Source organism: Uranotaenia lowii, chromosome 3, assembly GCF_029784155.1.
Source record: "Uranotaenia lowii strain MFRU-FL chromosome 3, ASM2978415v1, whole genome shotgun sequence".
NCBI classification, from domain to species: domain Eukaryota; kingdom Metazoa; phylum Arthropoda; class Insecta; order Diptera; family Culicidae; genus Uranotaenia; species Uranotaenia lowii.
This window is the reverse complement of record NC_073693.1, coordinates 288,347,224-288,369,724: the sequence shown is the minus strand read 5'-3', so window position 1 is coordinate 288,369,724 and position 22,501 is coordinate 288,347,224. Positions and strand designations below refer to the sequence as shown.

At 35.6% G+C, this 22,501-nt stretch overlaps 1 protein-coding gene across 1 annotated transcript in view; it reads left to right on the top strand.

Moving 5' to 3' along the window:
* The window catches only part of LOC129757909 (neuroligin-4, Y-linked-like), a 525,864-nt gene that overhangs the window by 56,301 nt on the left and 447,062 nt on the right, over nt 1–22,501 (top strand). The window lies entirely within an intron of this gene.

The window sequence follows — 22,501 nt, the reverse complement described above, 5'->3', positions numbered from 1 at the left end:
GGAATTAGGAAGTATTCGATCATACACAACTCTTTTTTTTTATTTCCTCATCTGAAATTGCTTTAAAATAACGAAATGAATTATGAAGTTACAGTTTTGGGCTAAGTCATAATCATCGCACATTATCTTGTTAATTTGGCATTGGTGGCCCACGTTTCCCCACAGTTTTTTAAAATCCAAAAAAAAAACTTTTTTTTTTAAACAGTCAGAACTCGGAAAACGCATGTATTTAAAAAATAAACACAAATGCCTAATGAAACCTTAAAAATGTAGAAAACCATCCCATTTATTTTTTTTCTTTTTTAAGAATTTGTAGCACCGTGTAGAAGTGTGCCAGAAAATCATTTACATTGTTTACCAAATTTTGCAATATGACGATACAAAAAGGTTGGTGTGTTGAATCATTTGAATACTCCCCCAATGGAATCTTTCGAAAGTGTTGTTTAAAAAGGTCATGGAGTGGTACGCCGCCAACAATGTGCAGGTGGTTGCCAAGGACAAGAACTCCCCAACACGCCAGAGCTCCACCCAATAGAGAAATACTGGGCTATTGTCAAGCAAAACTGCATCTGGATCAATCACACGAGAGGCCGAGAAAATCTGCGTTTTACCAAATTACGATGAAAACGAATCCCAATAATCCCAAAATTCCTAAAATTCAAAATTGCATATCAAGGAGGATACTTCTTTCTTTTCAGAAATTTAAGAAATTTCAGGGTGGGTGAGAATGTTGCAGTATAGTTGTGTCACTCCACCCTGACTACTAAGCCAACAAATGGTTTTGAGAAATTTCCACCAAGGTAGCAGACTGTTCGTAGTTGGTTAGCGATGGCACTTATTTGATCCGTCAGGTTCCACCGTATAATGGGAGCATGCAGTGGGAGCAATATTTCTCGCCGTAATAGTGGATGCAAGGAGAGTATCAGCTTGGTCATCGTCAGTGATGATTACTAATTGGAGCCAGAGCCATCAGTGATGCTGTAGGCTCTCAAGGCTCTTCAAACGGGAGCACGTCAGAATACGGGAGCTGAATAGTCAAATGGAGGAAGCTGGTGTAGGCTTAGATTTTCGAGTCAGTTCTCGTTCGAATGTGCAGCGTTTCAAATCGTGTGTAACTAGGCTAGGCTACATTTGTACCAAATAGATGATAAGTTGAATACAAGAGTTTCATTTCATTAAACTATGTGTTTTTTTTAAACTAAGTACAAGTGCCTTTTGATCATCTGAAAAGAACCGTGGATAAATCTAAAAGGACTATAACCCACCGCCAAAGAATTTAGAGCCCAACTTTTCCTCATAACCCATGTGTTGGGACCGTGAACTCTTATTCAAGACTATCGAAGGATGAAGTGAGGATTTTTCAGGCCACGTCTCAACACCAAAAAACCAAGACCAAAAAACTGCTAAGGACGAGCAGCAGTTCAAGGCAAACTGGCTTTCTGCGGCAAAGAAGGTGGACAAGGTGGCTGTAAAAAATCTGATGGCAGGGGTTAAGCGTAAGGCCCGGCATTTCGGATTTGAAAAAGCGGAAGCCTTACTTAATATTTTTCCTGAATTTTATACTAATTAAACTTAAAAAAATAATTTAATTTGAATTTTTAAATAAACGATTTCACCGATTTACACGCGTTTTCCCTTGACCAAATTTTGACCGTATCACCCTTTAGTTTTAGTTTTTTGCTCGAAAAACAAAAATGTCCATTTGATTTTGTATTTCTGTGTGAAACAACCTCATTTCCATCCATATAAAGAAGAATAATCCAGGAAGAACTCATAACAAAGAAACGAAGGCTACCAGGATCGAGAATCTTCTATTTGAATGCAGTGCGTTCTAGTCTCAACATGCCTAGCTTCTAAAGAATTAAACCGGTTTGCGAGTAATGAATCACGAGGTCCTCGCTGTTTGTCTGTGGTATAGTATTTTGTGCGTGTTTATTTCAATGGAATCAATCTATTGTCTACCTTATTGGAAAGTAAGATTCAACTGAAAGATTTATATTATTCAGATTTTTAAAATGTGATCTTGGTACCCAAGATAGACTGTATTTGTCTCGGCTCACTGGTGATCGCAGATAACGACATTAGCCGTGAGCTCTGGCGGCGATTTATAAGAGGAAGTACAAAAATGATTTTTTTTTTCAAAAATTTGAAAATATAATTTGAGCTTCTAAGAATTCTTGATTTTTAATTGATTTATGAGTTCTTTTAATTTTAAACGTAATTTTTACAGTATTCTGATTAAAAACTTCAATTTTTCATTGACTGCTTCAGCAATCTTGTTTTCGAAATTAACACAATTATCCTTCCAACCAAAATGCAGCTTGACATTCTTCATTTTTAAAACCTATATTAGAGAACATCCCTTTACTACTTTGGACTTGAGACACGAGAGAATGATAGAAAATACAAAAAAAAACATGCAACCAGAATCCTGTTAAAGCAACCGCTTTTTCAGCGATCCGGAAAAAGGGGTTTCCGCCTTGCTACAATGTCCCACTAGAAGCTAGAGGTAGTAGTGCAAAAGATTGTTTTTTTTTGCTTTTCTATCCTCTCAACTGTCTGCAAAAGATGGGAAACTCTCGTGAAACTGTCATCGCTTCCCATTTCGCTCTTTCCAAGTCATTTACATAGCAATTCATTCCGAGGTTTTCTTCATCCGGGCCCGTGCGCTTTTGCTTTTGTTTCCGTTTTGAAGTGTCGCTTTTTTAGGTTTATTTTTCCAATGAACCTCTCCTTTTTCACAGAAATAGTTGAAATAGATGAAAATTTCTGTGAGAGTGAAGTTTTAAAAAAAGTTTCTAAAAGATTTTTGAACAAACTTGATTTTTAACTTGATCATTCAACTGTCTTCATGACGCTTAAAAATTGTTTTCTAGGAAGACACAAACCACCTTATTAGCTTAATGCCACTGGCATTACTGTGGTTAATCCAATTCCTTAATATTGCTTAGCCAAAATAATCATCGTCAAGCAAGGATTTGCGGGTCCAGCTTCACTTCTGCTTCTGCCAATGAATTATAATCGCACGAAACGATCCAAAACGCTTCCAGCCAGAGTTTTTGCCAAACCACGACCGACCGACGTCTTCGGTACCGTAGAATCGGTGTGAGAAAATCCGAAAGGATTTGAAAGACTTTCTACTAGAGCTTTGGGGCTAAAATATCAGCTTCTGAAGCTACCTAAACCCGTAACCCGGGTCTATTTTCACGTCTCATTAAGCGCATTATTCGCGGAACCATAACATTGGCTGAGGGTTGGCTTTCGATTCCCGGACCACGACGTCATGCTGGTTCATTGATCCTTTTTTTTCTCAGTCCGTCAGATGTTGAGATGCTATTGCTTATGTTTGTTATTAATGTTACCCGTTCATTGATGGAGGTTCCTCCGGCAGCAGAATGGAGTGAATCGGAATAAAATAAACGAAAAAAAAATCTTCGGAGATCCCAACTGCTACTGACACATCGATGTCGAACTCGCTCGCACGATACGGATGATTGAATTCATTTGGATTATTGCGGGTGGTTGAGCGTTGCTATGTCGTTGTCGTTGGCTGAGATTGGAGTAAACAGGAGCTGAAATGTGTTGTGACAAGCAACAATTTCGAATCAAATCGTACTCGCTGATTTAGACTTAACAGAATGTTAGGATTTCATAGAAAGTATTTGATGTTTAGAACTATTTACTCGAAATTATTGCTTATATCGACTCACAATTTCCATCAACCAAAATTTTTTATAGTAAAGAGCCAGTTCACCATTTGGAAACTTAGGAATCAGATTTAGATAATGTTTCTTGAAAGGTGGCTCCAGAGAGTAAAGGGTGGCTTGAAGCAAGGCCGTGCGAACGGGGGGGGTTTTAGGGGTTTAACCCCCCCCCATGGAGATTTTTTCCAAGTTAAATTTTTACCGCAGTAACAGGAAATTACTTGATAAAAAATGTGTTAAAAAATAAGTGTTTAGAAGCAAGTCAGAAATTTGGCTCGCCTCCGGCGGAATTTAGACTTAAATCACCGTAGGCTTGAAACATTTCATTTTACAACACTATTAGACGTTCACGAACTGAAACAAATTTTTCAATGTAAAGTTCAATTGCTATTCAATCAATCTTTTGTATTGGAACTCAAAACTTGATGTACAAAAACCCTACATCGTCTTTAGAATGGTTAGTGTAACTAAACAAGAACATAGTTTGAAACAAACCATTTTAACTTCAAAACTAAATTCAACTCTAACGATGGTCAACAGAATAAGCAGAAAAAATCTAATATCCTCTACTTTATAAGTATAAATTTTGTTCATATTTTATGTTATTACAAATGATATGCTGGTATAAAATATTTTTCAAGAAACCAATTTCAGTCTCTATTTAATTTCGCTTTCTTCTAAATGCTCAACATGATATTTTCAAAGGTGTTGATAAGTTACACAAGGCCATAAAATTTACATTTTTCTTAGGTGCAATGAATTTAAAAGGCAATTTTGACAAATTTGGGTGCCCTGATTCTAAACATGCAATATTTCTATCAGCTTTTGCTTTTGATATTACTGTTGAAAATAGGCAAAAAAACATTAAAGAAATTTCATCACTTTTTTGACAAAACTTCAAACAAAAACAAAACATATTAAAATAAAAGTTTTAAATCAATTATCAACTTTTTTTTAAGATTCCAAGTAATTTTGAGCCCTGCAAAAAGTTATAGAGCTTTTATATTTATTTACTTTTCCTCATTTAATTTTTTTTATGAAGTTTTAAACCAAATTGAATTGAAATACTTTTAAAAGCATAAATATAATCGATTTTCAGGTTTCAACAAAATTTTTTTATGAGATATAGATTTTTTTTTCAATTTTCTGCAGTAATGTCAAAAATACGTGTAATGATATCTCTCCAATTTTTTTTAAACTGTAGAATTTGACTTTTCAAAAACATGCATCATCATAATATTTTATTTACATCGTCATAATATTATTCATTAATTCAATGAAGTGAAACAAAATCAGAATCAGAATCAGATTTAGTAAGAAAAACGTAGTTTCTATTTTCTGTTCTTTCCAAGACTCAATATTTCAATAAAAAGTGACAGAACCATCAGAGCATGTAATTTTAAACTTCAAAATATGCGATTAAAAATGTATAAACTTTTCATTTATTTTTAATTGTATGCAAGTATTTTTATTGAATCGATCTTGATTTTTTGACTAATCAATTCAAAATTCGAAAAATGATTCGAAGTAGTATCTTCGAAGCTAGATTTTAGTGCGCAATGTTAACTTAATTTGTGTTTGCTTAGTGCTTCCATTATTCGCACTAAAACTTGGAATACCTTGTTTTTGATTTTTTCAGTTTGTTATAGAAAATTCACGAAATCACCAATTTCCACCATTTTCTTTTGAGTATAATTAAACATGAAGTTATCATTTTGAACTTCAGAAACGAACTGTATAAGCCACTTTTTTTGACAACTGGAAGAATTTAATTGAATTAAAAAAATACAACCAACCTCAGACCTCGAGCACTGGCACTCTTGAAATAATATTAGATAGGCTTATTCTTCTTTTTATGAATTTTAATAAACCATTGACTATTGAATAAATTCTTCAAGTTCATAATGAATTTTTTTCCCTTGTCAAAAATTCACATTTCAAATCGCAATTTAATATTTTTAGTTCAAATTCAAAATTAAAATTAATCATAATTATTTTTTTAAGTGATCGGATAGTTATTTTAGAACTCAGATTTTTCTAAATCTGTATTTTGGAAATATTTATTTCAAGTTTGAAAACTAGACTGAGAAATTCTTTTGAAGTACATTTCTAGTTCAGAATTAGGTACAGCATTTTTTAAAAACTATTAAATAACTTACAGAAGACAGAATTGATTTGAAACTTTCATTGTGAGTTGTTTTGAAAATATTGATTTATTTTATCAGTCAAATTTATTATTATTTTTAGTTTGTGTGGTATACTCATGATACCACACAATCTCAAAAAATAATGGTGTTAGAAATCCATTTCCTAATCTATTGTGTATTTTCGGTACTGTTATAATTTTTAGCTAAATTTGAGTTTTGAAAACCCCCCCCATGGACGAGTCCTTCGCACGGGCCTGGCTTGAAGCACTACTTAAAAGTAGCAGCGGCACGTGAATAGTCATCCCCTTCCACAGCAGTAGTTTGAATCCTCGAATCATACCGTTGTTTAGATGAAAAAGCTTTTTCATTTTATATGGTCAAGAGCTCTTTCATTTTATATGGAATCATATTGTCAGATCAAATGATAATTCTAGTACAATGCTCAAAAAAATGTTGGTCACATTAAATCCCAGCACCGCAATCATAAATCTGCAAAATTAATGTTAAGGAAGAAATTATGATAATGTTAATTTTGTTTGAAAAAGGATTTTAGATATTTTCTAGGCTGAGAAATACACGGTTTCTTCTTAATCAAAAACTTTATTTCAATTTCAAGAATTCGCAAATAATGAATGGAACATTGAATAAAAATTATAATTGAAACCAGCTGTGTAGAACCTCAGTGAAAATGTTTTCCATCTCACATCGCATGTCGTATTGCCAGATTTAGTCGCATGGTCAGATTATGTCAGATGGTCAGATTATGACACATGATCAGATTGTGTCACCTGGTCAGATTATGCCATAATATCGGATTATGTCACATGATCAACTTTGTTGAGTTACATCAAATGGTCAGATGATATCTTATGGTCAGATTATGTAACTTGGTTGGGTTCTGTCACATGTAAAAATTGTATCACGTGGTCGGGTAATATCACAAGATCAGATAATGTGACATGATTGGATTTAGTCTGATTGTCAGATTTTGTCACACGATCAAATTATGATAGAGAAAATTGTCGTAATGCTACGCTTAATTTACGATCTTGGCAAAATAACAACCTCCTCAACTTTTTTTTAAAATAAATTAAAGTGCTGGAAATATGTTGGCACTCTCTGGAGCCATCAGTTCAGGGCTCCAGAAAGTGTTTCAAGCACTATATGCAAATAATCTTTGGCAATAGTCTATGGTTTCCATAGATGAGATGAGGATAGATGAGTTTCATATGGTTCGGAAATTTTATGAACAAATAATTTCATTTCTTGGAATTCGAGATACTGCTTCCATTAAAAAAGGTTGAATTTCTTTCATGAGAGTGAGTGATTCTCTAATTTTTCCCCATGTCCAAAGTCCTCCAAAGTTTCTCTTGACTTTCTGATAATTTTTTTCAACAAATCTTTGTCTAAAGGTTTTGTCTTGATCCATAGTTTTGGTTTTTGGTTTATCAGCTTAGTCTCCTTGCGTTTGCAATGCCAGTTATAAAAAACTATTAAAAGTTTTTTTGCAGTAGAATTTAATTGTACAAATTTTAAATTCCAATCTTTACTTTTACCTCTGGAGTTATTACTTTAAAAAATCAATCTCTGAATGAATAGAATAAATCTGTTAGGTGTCCAATCCCAGGATTTCCAAACCGGGAATTCTTGGAATAAAAAAAAATCGGAAATTTCCGACCCATGAAAAACTTTCTGAAATTCCGGGCCGGAGATTTCCTAACCCAGTTAAAAGAGCTAAATCACTAAAAATATACGTGGTCCAAATTTGAAAAATGTGTAAGATTCAGCCAGAAAAAATGATCACTCTACTTCAGAGCCGTTGGAAGCACTGACTCATGGGAGGGGGGGGGGGGGGGGGGGTGGGGGTTGGGGGGGTTGGTGTTTACCTATTTTTTTCTATGACATTTTTGCTCAAACAATGCATTAATTTAAAAAAATGCTTTTATTTTTAAATATTATCTTATTATTCATTTTTTAGCTCGTTTTTATAGTTAAATTCAAACTATTGTAGAAACTTTTGAAAATACAGCCTTAAATCTTCCATATGATAATTAAGATTTGAATAAAGAATCCTTTAGCACCAAAATGGGAAACGTACTTTCATCGATGGTTGAAATCTGAAGTTTGCATCAAAATCTGATGAACTTAACTGAAGTTCTCTCGCACGTATCCGGGCTGGGTAGATTACAATTAAATTTTTTTTAAACCTGGAAAAATTCGGACCAAAACCCGGTCAATATTCGGTAAAATTTGACATAAAGCCTAGAGCTATTCAACAAATATCTATGAAAAAAAAAATTGAATAATTTTTTTTCACCGAAAAACAACTAGATTTTGAATCGAATTTCAGTCTCCCAAAAAATCGTTTATGTTTATTTGAATAAATCTGGCTAGTAAAATTTCCTTTTTTGGGCGACCAAATTTTAAATTATAATGATGCAATTTAATTTCTTGTTTGATTTTCCAATAAAATTTGAATAAATCCGGACAAAAACAGGTTTCATTTTTCAACAAAATTTTGGCAGCTAACCCTTTTCTTATTTGTATAATAAATGTCCGGGCAAGTCCGGGTAAAACCCGGTAAATTAGCCAACTTAATTTTGTTTATTTGACTAGTAAAAAAAATCCAATTTTCAAAGGTAAAAGTTAAAGATTAAAATTTTGAAGTACAAAACGGATATATGCAAACTCAATTTTTGTTAAAGATTGTTGTTTAAAATTTGGTTCTTGAAAATACTCAAAAAATGAATAATGTTCTACAATAAGCCAAAACATATGGAAATCCCTTGAGTTCTCTAAAGAGAATATACATGTTTTTTGATCATCAATTAATTCATGAAAAATCAATTCCTGTGAACTATAATTTTAACATCTTTCGGTCATTTTCAGCCGAATTATGAAAACGAACTGAATTTGGTTAAACTCAAAACTCAAATTAACAATCAGAATTCTCATCCTCATTTACGAGCTGAACCTGAATCTGAATTGTGAACTTGAATTAAAAATTTGAGTTTTCAATCTGTTTCGAAATTTCAATACGTTTTCTGAAATGTTCATAAAAACGGTTTCTAAATTTAGAAATATGAGCCATGAATTGAAATCAGTTTTGATGCTCAATAATGAATTTTATTCGGATGGTTTGGGTTTTAATGATTATTGTTTATTTCAATTTTGTATTAATAACCCTACATATACGGAAAAATACTAACTAAATGTAAAAAAAATGCGTATAAATTTCGTGAATCATAAATAAAATTTCCAAGGAAATGTAAAACCAAATTTTGACGACGATTTCAGCAAAGCTTTTTATTGCAATATTTAATGATGATTCGAACTGAAAACAATAATCCTGAACTGGATACATAATTTGAAACACAAATACAATGTCTATATTTATTATTAGGGACCAGAATAAAATTTAGTATTAAGAAATGAATCACTATCACTAAGTGAGAAAATTTAAAAAAATCTGTAGCTGAATTCTGTATCTGGAATTAGTTTTCGAGGTTTTGAAGTCAGTATTGAGACAAGATTGTCACTATCAAATAAACTTACTCCATCATCAAAAATTTCAATAAACGGCTTGAAATATGCAGGAAATACAAAAAGTTAGGACTAAAGAAAATTTGTTCAAAACACGTAGTGGATGTTTGAATTTAATTTTATAAGATTAAGAAACTGTATGATTATATTTTTAAAGAGCTAGTGATCAAAGTCTGGAATAAATTCTTTTATTTTGTTTTCAAATTCTTCCAGTTATCATAATAAAAGTCCAAAACAGGTTATTTTTTGGAATTCACATTGCTAATTTTTATGATTTAAATAATGGTTTAAAGTTTAGAATGACAAAATATAGGTTATTAAATTTGATTCCTTGAATGAGCAATCAGAAACTGATAAAAGTCAAAGTAAGAAATTTCAATGTTTGTTAATATTGGAAGCATAAAGCAAGTACTAATTCAACTTAGTTGCCTTCAAAATTTCCACTTCAAATAATTTTTTGAACTTTTTATAGATTTGTTAAAAAAATCATGGTCGATGAAAAAAATTTATTTAAAATAATAAAAATAAGTGGAACGTTTTAAGATGTTCCAGAGCAAGTTTTATAGTTTAAAATTTCATACTTTCAATAAAAACATAAAATCGTGGAAAGGACAAAAGGTAAAAAAAAGTGTTTTCCAATTGAAAATTTGGATTTCTTATTTTGAATATGGCTTTTTCGGTCTTCGTTGTAGATCAAACAACAATCGTGTTTTAAATATCCGAAGTTTGTTTTTTGCTCTTCATTAAAAGAATATGTAGGGGAGATGAGGGCATAACGAGCACCCGAGGCATAATGAGAACTACGCTTTTCTACGAAAGTGCGTATTTTCTTAAATAAATTTTCACGAGGATTTGTTTCGTACTTCCTATAGTATTAATTTTTTACAAAAAAAGGAATCTCCTTATCATCTTTACAAAGATATTTAAAAAAACTAGCTTGGTTCTCAAGTTACGAAAATATTATAATTTTTGAGCACCACGAAATAAGCTCTTATGATCTTAAAATAACCTTGATCTATAATGTACGCACTGCAACATGATGTACACATTGTTTCTCAATTTTTACCATCAAAAAATTTTTGATTTTTCACTTTTATCAATTTTAAAACACGTTTTTACTTAAATTTGTGGACAAGGGGCATATAGAGCACCATATTATCGAGGCATAATGAGCATTTTCTGCCATAGAATCTAGCAGCGAATTAAAATTGATTTATAGCGCCACACCTTGACTAGCCTATTGGTAAGGTGTCGGAGAGGTAATCAAAAGACTAGAGTTAGATTTCTGTTCGAGGTGATTTTTTTCCATTCACAATTCATGATCGATTTTTTTATTGTTACATTATACGGCTAGTAGCATCATCCTCCGAACAAAGCACTTAATGTATGAGCGTGCGTGAATTGTTTGTATTCTACAAACAGACCTAGATTATTTTGTTATTGCTTTGTTCGATGAATCTACGACTCACCTGACTTCATCGAATTGAATTCGCTGCTAGATTCCCCGGCAAAAACGCACATCTTTCTCTGATTAATGATGCTCATACTGCCTCAGGGGGGTTCTCATTATGCCTCCACAGTGGCTGGTTTTCAGCTTTGGCAAAATTTTTTAAAATGCATTTTTTAACGTTTTCATCTAGTTTTTCACGTTTCAGCCCGTTAGGGAATAGGCTTTTCAAGTGTCTGAACACGAAACAATAATGTAACCTCCATATTATAGCTATTTTCTATGGTTAAATAACCGTTTTCCTTAAGGTGGCCATTATGCCCCCATCTCCCCTATACTAAATACTAGCTGACCCGGTAAACTTCGTTTTACCTTTAAATAAATAAATTAAAATATTTTTTTTTATTTCATCTACACGTCCTTAACAGCATCGAACTCGCGAATCGTTTTTTATGAAAATTGTAACCGAAGTGTACGGCTTGTGATCTATTTAATGTTGATTTTGTATGAGAACCCTTCCATAAAAAGTGAGATTCTTGAAACTATTATACAAACCATCTCCGCCCCAAAATACCCTCGGATACCAAATTTCACTTCATTCAGACCGACCGTTTATACGTGATGTAGAAGAAAACGCCTCCATTTTTATATATAAGATGTTGTATTTGTTTGTTGCTTTGCGACTAGGAGTCCACTGATAGTTGTTCATGTTTTTAATCGGAAAGAAAAGAATTTTCCTCATCCGTGTGTCATAACGGTCGCAGTGGAAAAGCTTGATTTAGAACTATAGGCTTCTAAGAAGATTATGTTTTCAGTTTTCAGGACACAAAAATTCAGAATAAATCATCAAAGACGAATGAATCAAAGCAAACGAAAGATTCCTTTTAATTCAACCACGGTTGCTTTGATTCCGTTGAATCACTCAACCAAGTAGACTCACAACACAATAGAACAAAGACAAAATTATTTAAAAAAAATCAAATAAAGAAAATAGTGGGACTGTAAAATTCAGTAAATTTATTTGAAAATCAATACATAATATAAAGATGAAAAAAATTATGATTTGATAATATTTTGAAAGGAATTTTTCGCCAAAAAAAAATATAATTAAATCTTAAAAACTTTTTTTTAAATTAAATTGATGGCTCACAGGACTATCATTTTTGAAGCCTATGATTAATTTAATGGAACGGAAGATGTTAACGTTCTGAACTCAAATCTCTAGTCAGGTTTTGTCCATTAACTCTTTTCTGGTGCAATGGCGTTTAGAAGTTTAAAAATGAAATTGACTTGAGTAAATCAATCATTGATAACTAATAACCCAGCTAACATGAAATCGTAATAGAAATGATAATCCAAATCGAATATAAAGACATTTTCAATAACTATCGTAAACACGTTGGTATTGAGTGATTTTCTATCATTCATTTACGACAAGCTTTGCCCAAAAAAATTGAATCGGATATCAGTTTAATCAATTCGTAAATATGTCTCCAAAATGTTGAGAATATGCTAATTCGACACTTACGATTTGAGTGAACTGATTTACAATAAATGGGCGGTCCTTCAATTGACACTCTCTCCTGTTTCTTCTTTTGACCGGTTCGTAAAAAAAATCTCACCTCTAGAGCTATAGCGTGGACCATATCAACTGATGAGTTGGAATCGTGGTAAGATACCGGACTGCGAACTCGGAGGACTGTAGTTCAAATCTCGGTCTAAAAAAAGTTTTTTTTGTTTATTTTACTTTTTTTTGGAAAATCGAATCGTTGGAATCTTGTCAATGTAGATATATCGGCTCCACTTTTGTAGCTATATGCTATTTTGGTAAGTTTAATACAATCTTTTTATCTGGTATATTTGTTTGGATAATTCTGTTGTTAGTGCGTTATACCTTCATAAATGTTTGCTGGGAAACCAACAAACCTACATGAAAAAAAAAACTGATTCTGAATCTGTTTATCATCCTCCATTCAATCAATAAACCATAGAACAGATATTCTTTAAGAGATTCAACATTTCAAAAATTTAAATTGTACTCTTAAAATTTGAAAAGATATCAAAACAAATATTTTTGACAAAACTAAAATAACTAATGTATTGAAGACTGCAAACCAATTTGACTTTTGCTTTCAAAATTTTTGAAAATCAATTTTGTTTAAAACTTCTCTGAAATTCATCAAAATTTCTAAGTTTTACATAATGAAAAAAAAAACTGCTATAATTTGTGTCTTAATTCTAATTGCTGCTTCGAGAAATTTGATCAGTGAATTAAATCTCTTGTATTTTTTTTTTCTTCAATTTTTGTCAGAAAAGTACGGAATTCCCTTATATTATTTATGCCTATCATCAAAACTTTTTTAAAAAAAAAAAATCAATGCACATTTGTATTCAGGGGACCCAAATTAAGAAAATCAGCTCTTTAAATTCTTTTGCTCTAAGTAAATTATCCAAACCCTTTTTCCTATAATTATGTCATTTATTCATGGAACATATTCGTTTAAGTGAAATTTTAATTGAACCCTTAGAGGAACAAGTAACACAAAATAGAATCAAGGCTGAAAATGGGGTTTCGAAGAATATTTCATACAAGCATAAAATTTACCATTATATAAAACATTTTTCTTAAACAATATAGATAATAAATGTTTGAAAATAAATTAAGAAATTATGGATTTTTGATTTTTTTCGCTCATTCTGATGACTATTCTGAGTAGTAAACACCTGTTGCTACCAGATTTGAGATGTATTAAATACATATTAAACAAATCAGTTTTAAAGTGAAAAGGGTTGGTTTCAAATTTTGAACTTTTTAAGTTGCACTTCTTGAGAAAAAAATGTTAACCTCATTTGCAAAAATAAGTGATATGAGATTGAATTCCGTCGGAGACTAGCCAATGAACTAACATGTTTGTTAAAACTGATTTTTTAATACCTTTGGGATTCAGTAATTTCCCAAGACTACGGTTAACTCTTTTCTTGAAGTAGAAATTTTACTTGGAAAAAATCATCCCTAAAAACCTCCCCCCCCCGTCGCACGGCCTGGACATAAGTATATTTTAACGTTACGGGAAAATTCCTATATTTTCCCAAAAATTCAACATATTTTTTTCCTTTGTGGAATTGAGCCTATTACCGTTTTTTCGATAAATAACATTCGCGAAAACCGTTACTTCTTTTCTCGTTTGGCAAAAAAAGCTATTTGCTATTGAATATGGGTATATTTGTTGTCATTGAAATATAATCAATTCAACTGACATCACTTAGGTTGCCTTGCCAAAATTGTTCCAGAACATCTCCAGGCCGGACAAATCCGGGCTATTTTATATTAAAACCTGGCAGGATCCGGGCAATTTATTTCTATTTATTGACCAAAAATCAAGGAAACATCCCGGAAAATTGGCTCATAATCCAAGAAGAAAATCAAGAAAAAAACTTGAAAACAATTTTCATCATCAAAACTCATCAGCAGAATTTAAATCGCGTTGAAGGTTTCCAAAAAAAACCCTTCAAGATTATTTTTGTAAAACTTGCTCAAAAAATTTCGTTTTACACGTATGAACAAAAATAATTTACCACAGAGTTTGTTTTTTTGTTTAATTTGGAAAAGAAAGTAAATAGAACAGGACAATCAGGCAATCTTCAAAATCACTGATGGTGCCCAGCGAGGTTTTTCTTACGAAGAAGTCATCCAAAATTTAAATTCTAATTGAGGTTGAATAAGAAATAATAAAAAAAAATTCAGAAAAAGTTTCGAAATAACACTCAAGATAAAGATTCATTTAATATGTTATGCAACCGAAACACTAATCCCTATAAGTTTTTAAAAATTGTCTCATGAGAAGAATTTTTTTTAAATCAAATATGTCAAAATTGGGTTTAAATCAAACCGAGTGTTTTTGAAATAATGAAAATTTGGAAACTGAATGATGGTAAATTTTTTTAAGAGGATCTTGCTTCTGAACATCCAGCTGAGGTCTAAAGTTCAAAGATTATATTAATTTTTTTCCCAAATTCTTTTTGCATTGAACTTCCATTTGCATTGTTAAACAAAAGCCTTTCTTTTTTTGTTTCGATTATAGTCAGTCATTGAAAAACTTATCCAGTACAACTTCGATCGATGTTTACTCTTGGACTCGAACTCACGGACATCGGCTCAGGAAGCAACAGACTTGCCAACTGAGCTATTTCACAAGCCCCAAAAGTATTTCATAAGTTCATCAATGTTATCAAAAAAAAAAAGGACATACACTGTATCAAAAAATTGTCCGTACAGCACGTACCTTGAAATCCAAACAATCAAAAAGTGCACTTTTTTCAGTCAATAAAAATACTACAATAACATCATTCTCTGCAGAATTTAGTCCTTTTTGAAGATCAGTATTGAAAATGTTTATGAATTAAACCTTAAAAATAATCCAGTTCATTTTGTATAGAAAGTCCCAAAAACGACGTCAAAAAATTGTCTGCACACCTGAGGCCTTTGTCAAATATTAGTCAAGTAAACAGTTATATGGCTGGCTGGTAAACGGTGGATAATGTGCAACACGAGACCCCATAGTGGTCATGTCACCTCTTATTCACAACTCCTATCTCTACCTCCCCGCGGTGCCGGCTGGGGTGCGAGTAACCTAAGCGGAGATCGGGTACCCAACCCCGGTGGATGCTTTGGTCGCATGCAGACTGAGAAGGTGGCCGCACGCGTCTGTTCCCCAGGTCAGGGGCGGCGTGCAACAACAACCGAGCGTCTGTTCTCCAGGTCAGGGGCGGCTCAAACAGCGTCTGTCTTGCAGCAAGCGGCTGAATTTATGAAATGCGGCTCCCGCCAGCTAAGTCCAAGATGGCAGCCCCATCGCGGGATAGGGACTTTAGGCTAACAACCTACTGCTCCCGATTCATAACTTGTTACGGAATCCGAAAGAAATGACCGATCTGGAACTTTGGCGACGACTTTTAGCATGAAAACACGGACACGAATTGGAACTTGGAATGTTTTAACCCTTGCCCAACAAGGCAAACTGGAACAACTTGCTAGAGAGGCTAGCCGCCTCAAGCTTGAAATTCTGGGACTGAGCGAAGTCCGTTGGCCTAATACTGGAGAACACAAGACACAATCCGGGCAAGTCCTGCTTTACTCTGGCATACGAGGAGAACATGCTACTCGGGAACGAGGAGTTGGTTTCCTGTTAAGCCCGCAGGCCTACGCGGCCCTCATTAGATGGGAACCGATAAACGAAAGAATAATCGTAGCCAGATTTAGAACACGGGTTAGAAACCTTACAATGGTCCAGTGTTATGCGCCAACTGACGTTGCCGATTTGCAGGAGAAAGAGCAGTTTTACAGTCAACTGAACAGCGTGGTAGAGAGAATTCCGAAGGGTGACATTCAAATCCATTTGGGCGACTTCAACGCAAAGATTGGCTCCGACAATCAAGACCTTGAGCGCATCATGGGGCGCCATGGCCTAGGACAGATGAGCGAAAACGGAGAGCTGTTTGTAGAATTTTGTGGCAACAACAACATGGTGATCGGTGGATCGCTCTTCCCCCATCGACCAGCACATAAGGTCACTTGGGTATCCCGAGATGGCCGAACAGAAAATCAAATTGACCACATCTGCATCAGCCGAAAATGGAGAAGGAGCCTTCTTGATGTCCGCAACAAGCGAAGCGCAGACATTGCATCTGACCATCACCTCGTCCTTGGCGAGATACGACTGAGAGTTGCGCGTGTCCAACGGCGTGAGGAGAAAGTCGGGTGTCGATACGACGTCCGCCGGTTGGAGAATCCAGAGGTGAAAAGGGCATACGTTGAACAGCTAGAATCCCGAGCCTCGGAGCTGCCGACAGACGGAACAGTCGAAGAACAGTGGTGTGGAATCAAGAATGCCTTTATCACGACGAGCCATGGTACTCTCGGTAAAGTTTGTGGAAGAAGAAGTGACTGGATGTCGGATGAAACTTGGAGGATGGTCGATGATCGGAGAAAGGCGAAAGTCGGAATTGAGCAGGCATGTACCGGGTCAGCCAAAGCAGCCGCCCGCTTACGATATGCGGAGCTGGAAAAGGCAGTTAAACGAGCTTGTAGACGAGACAAGAGAGCCTGGACAAACTCCCTAGCCGAAGAGGGGGAAAGAGCCGCCGCCAATGGAGATATCCGATTACTTTATGACATTTCTCGCCGCCTCAGTGGTGCAAGGACTAATGCAAGAATGCCGCTGAAAGACCGAGCAGGTCAGTTATTGACCGATCGAACAGATCAGCTCAAACGATGGACTGAGCACTTCGAACAACTCTTCCGAGTCACGAATAGCGATGGCCAACAGAACCCGCAGCTTGAAGCGCCAACAGTAAGTCGCATAAATGGCGTCAACTCGGAAGCGCCCTCGCTGGCTGAAATAGAAGCGGCAATCAAAAACATGAAATCCAACAAAGCACCTGGGATCGATTGCATCCCTGCTGAAATGCTGAAAGCCGACCCTGCCCTGTCAGCACAAATGTTGCACCGTCTTTTCGCTGACATCTGGGATACTGCAACATTCCCGGCCGACTGGATGCAGGGTATCCTTGTAAAGGTCCCGAAGAAAGGAGACCTGACAGAGTGCGGTAACTGGCGAGGCATAACGTTGATCTGTACAACCCTCAAAGTACTCTGCAAAGTGATCCTGAACAGGATCCAGGAGAAAATCGACGCTACACTCCGACGGCAACAAGCTGGATTCCGATCCGGACGATCATGTGTGGACCACATCACAACGCTACGAATCATACTGGAACAAATCAACGAATTCCAGGACTCTCTTCTGCTGGTGTTCGTTGATTTCGAAAAAGCATTCGACCGACTTAATCATGAAAACATCTGGGCGGCTCTAAGGCGACGAGGGGTCCCAGAGAAACTAGTCCATCTCATCGAAGCACAATACGAGGCATTTTCGTGCAAGGTCTTGCACGATGGTGTCTTGTCCGAACCAATCCCGGTAACTGCTGGAGTGAGACAAGGATGTATCTTATCACCGCTACTTTTCCTCATCGTAATGGATGAGATTCTGACTGGATCGATCGACTGTGCACCGAACCGAGGATTGCCGTGGAATCCTTTAACAATGGAGCAACTGAACGACCTTGACCTGGCTGACGATATTGTTTTGCTCGCCCAAACACAACCGGACATGCAGAGCAAACTCGACGACCTCACCGAAAGTTCCAAGGCAGCAGGTCTCAAAGTCAATGTCGGAAAGACCAAGTCAATGGAGATCAACACAGGAAATCCCTCCAGTTTCATGGTAGCTGGGCAACAAGTTGAGAAAGTGGAGTGCTTCCAGTATCTTGGTAGCCAGATAACGCCTGATGGTGGTACCAGGAAAGACATCGAAACCCGGATCAGAAAGGCCCGATTTGCGTTTGCGAGTCTCCGAAACATCTGGCGGTCACGCCAGATCTCTCTACGAACAAAAATCCGAATCTTCAACTCAAACGTCAAATCCGTATTGCTGTACGGGTGCGAAACTTGGTGCACATATGCGGTGACGACGCGAAAACTGCAAGTATTTGTAAACCGCTGTCTGCGGAACATCATCCGCGCTTGGTGGCCTGGCAACTGGATCTCGAATGAGGAACTACATCGCCGGTGTCATCAAAGGGCGCTAGAAATCGAGATTCGGGAACGTAAGTGGAGATGGATTGGGCACACGCTGCGAAAAGATGAAAACGAGATTTGCAGAGAGGCGCTTGACTGGAATCCAGAAGGTCATCGAAGAAGAGGCAGGCCCAGAAACTCGTGGCGGCGAAGCCTAGCCGCTGAAATCCGAACTGTCGACGAGAATCTTGACTGGGACCAGGTGAAGTCGCTGGCTCCGGATCGTCAACAGTGGAGGTCTTTTACCACGGCCCTATGCACCGGAGGATCGGCGCGGGATCATTAAGTAAGTAAGTAAACAGTTATATGTCAGTCTGTCAAACTCAGAAACGTGAGTTGAATCTCAGCAAAGACAATTTCCAGTGGTCTGAGTGATAAATACGGTACAATGAACTTTATCTAGAATAAATAAGTAAATTTTAGTGTTTCCGGATGTCAACGAGTATTTTTTTGTGAAAAGCAGAAATTTTCTTGTTAATTAAATCCACAAAAATTAACAAGAATATATCTACTCCTCACAAAAAAATACCCGTTGACATCCGGAAACTGATTGCTGACCTGAAGAATGACGGTAAAAGCTTGTCCGAAATTGCAGGTATAGTAAATCGGCCACGATCGTCGGTTCAGCATGTCCTTCAGAACGTTAAAAACACTAACTCCTTGGAGACCACTCCAGGAAGAGGCCGCAAACTGAAGCTTACGGATCGTCACCATCGCATCATTGTCAGGGAAATCAGTCAGAATCCTAAAATCAGTGCCCCGAAACTAGCAGCCTGAAGAATTTTGAAAACATATCTACAGGTTAATCCTCAAACGGCACGGAACATACTTCATTATTATATTTATATCTGCAAAAAATAGGAAAAAGCGGCTGGAATACGCTCTAAAGTATGTCCTGGAACCGGAAGAGTTCTGGCAGAACGCCATATTCACTGACGAAAGCTAATTTAATAGTTTTGGGTCTGACGGACATGTGAGATTATGGCGTAATCCAAATACTGAATTGGATCCGAAAAATTTGTGACTGACAGTTAAGCACTGTGGTGGCCATGTAATAGTGTGGTATGCTTTCAGCGCAAATGGCACCGGAAACTTGACATTCATTCACGGAGATTTATCAGTCATATTACGCGTCTACAGGAATATAAATATGATTGTTTGGTTCTGACCCGAAAATACGATCAAACCAACCATCAGCTTATACGATAAGTCTTCTTAAAGTTCTGAAGGACATACTGAACCAACGATCATGGCCGTTTTACTATTCTATGCGTAATTCGAAGACAAGCAAATAAATAAATTTCGGACAAGCTTTTACCGTCATTCTTTAGGTCAAGAATCAGTTTCCGGATGTCAACGGGATTTTTTTTGTGAGGAGCAGACATTTTCCTGTTAATTTAATCCACAAATTGTTGAAATCTACTGATTTATGCTTAATAAAGTTCATTTTACCGTAATTATCGCTCAGACCACAGGAAATTGTCGTTGCTGGGATTCAACTCACGTTTCTGCGTTTGACAGACTGACATATAACTGTTTACTTGACTAATATTTGACAAAGACCTCAGTGTACGGCAATTTTTTGACGTCGTTTTTGGGACTGTCTATACAAAATGAATTAGATTATTTTAAAGGTTTAATTCATAAACATTTTTAATACTGATCTACAAAAAGGACTAGTTTCTGCAGAGAATGATGTTATTGTAGTATTTTAATTGACTGAAAAAGTGCACTTTTTGATTGTTTGGATTTCAAGGTACGTGCTGTACGAACAATTTTTTGATACAGTGTACATTGTCATAGTCGATTTAAGCTTTGCTAACTGAATTAACAAGGACAACTTAAGATTACCATTTAACACCCAGTACCGAGATGGAAATCGAGCCCATGCCATCAGAGGACCCAGCAATTACCATCTTATCACGCCAACCTCTCGACCACCGAGACGTACAATCTAGATCTCCAGAGATTTATAATTTATCCAGGAAAAAACAAATCTTTTCTTCGACTGCACAAATCATTGAGGGATCAGTAAGATACTTGAATCCCAAATTGTGATTGATAAACAATTTCTTTTAAACTTTTTAAGTTGCAAATCCCATCAAAACTGTTTGATGTAAAAAATTCATTCCACCCTTCAGAATTGCATATTATATCGCCAGTAATATTATTCATAAGTATAATAATAATCCGTTAAATCAAAGAAGTTATCGAACCGAGAAAAAATATGGGAAAACAAATTATATTCGGCTACTTCAGTACAAAAACATACAGACAGCTCGGCAGCTTTCAATGCAGAAAGACCGATTTTTATTCCTGAACCATAAGTGTTGAGTTAATTAACATCCACCTGGTGCAGATCAAAGTTTCCACATCAAAGGAAAAACTCCCAATCCTAGCGATGGCGTTGCTCTCGTCTGCTTTCCGCCCTTCATCCAACCATCATCAAACCATATCGAGGAGAGCCGGCGCGTTTCGCGAAAAAATACAAATTAAAACAATCACTTTACGACGTACTAACATGGTTTTACCATTTACACGCACGCAAATACGAACAACCTGGTACTTACACTCTGTTACTTTTAATATTATTAAAAAAAACTCCCTCTCTGAAACACATAAACACACACAGTAAACAAACACGGCCACTTCGGGTTGTCCCATTTGCATAATTAAGTTACAACTGGTGGTAATTGAATCGCAAATTGTCGATTTTTTGCCCGACTCTGGGGATTGTTTTCGCTCCCCTTTTTTTTTGCAAATCACCTCAGGTGTTCTGTTACCGAGTCCCTTTTCAGTTGGGGTAGATTTTTGCAAATGAAAATATTTTATTGAAATTCCTCAGACACATCTAAGTGTCGGCGTGAGCGTGGGTAATCGAGAACATTCATCGGAAGTATCCGAAGACGACGGTGGTGACAGGATTTGTAATTAGACAAGAAAATTTCTTTAAGGTACGTAGAATATTTTTAAGTTATGATAATTTCTTACCTCAGTTCTGACTGGTTTTGAGTTTTGTTTCATCTGATTCAACGAAATAGCAAGATTAGCCGTATAGCAAGAAAAATGAAAGATAAAAATAAAAAGAAATATTTGAACTAAGCTTAGAAATAAATCCTTTCTTATATCTATATCAAAATGGAGGCGAGCATAGACGCGAACACGAAATAATATGATAGAGTTGATCCGATTTGCAGGCCTTTTTTTTGTTTTATTCGTTTTCGTGCAAAAAAAGCACGACGAAGACATAAAATTAAAGTCATGGACCCGATTTTCCTTCAATATCACTTTTCATTCAAATAACCCAGTGTAGGAAGGGATCAGAAGCAATCAAAGTTTGCTGAAGTCCTCCAATGATGCTCATCCGTCGTTATGTAAGAAGTTATGGTGCCCATTTTCAAAGCCAATGTAGGTACTCTTCACGTTGAACCAGTAAATAGACACAGGTGATTATTGATCTTCCTTATGGGTTGAATAAAAAACACAATCAGCGCATGAGAAGAATTTTGCTAGAAAAAGTCATGTTTGCTTCGGAATTAAAGCAACTTTAAAATTCATTAAAATTATTTACACAAAACTTTCAGATTGGCGGGTTTAACCTGGATTTGCTAGAATATTTGATAAAATTTTGAGAAAGGTTCGGTCCGGCCTAGTTGAAATATTTTGATGAATAAAACCCAAATAGATTCTGTCCGAATTCATTGCAAGGAGCTTAGAACACAATTAAAATCTGCTAAAGTTTTTCGTTGCAAAAAAATGGTCCAAGTGTTTTTCTTTATGATTTTCGTTGAGAAGTTCCTGGATTCAAAATTTTCTCATCATCAAACATCGAAAGGATCAAAAATTAATACTATTGTCTCAAGAAAAATATTAACCAAGATTAAAAAAGCCTTAGGCTTTGAACCAGGAGTTGGTATAGTTTTTCAGTGTCCTTTTGTAACAATAAATTTGATGACACTTCGATTTGAAGTTGCTGTATATCAAATTCGATTTTTATTTGCTCTGTTCATTGATAAAGAAAATT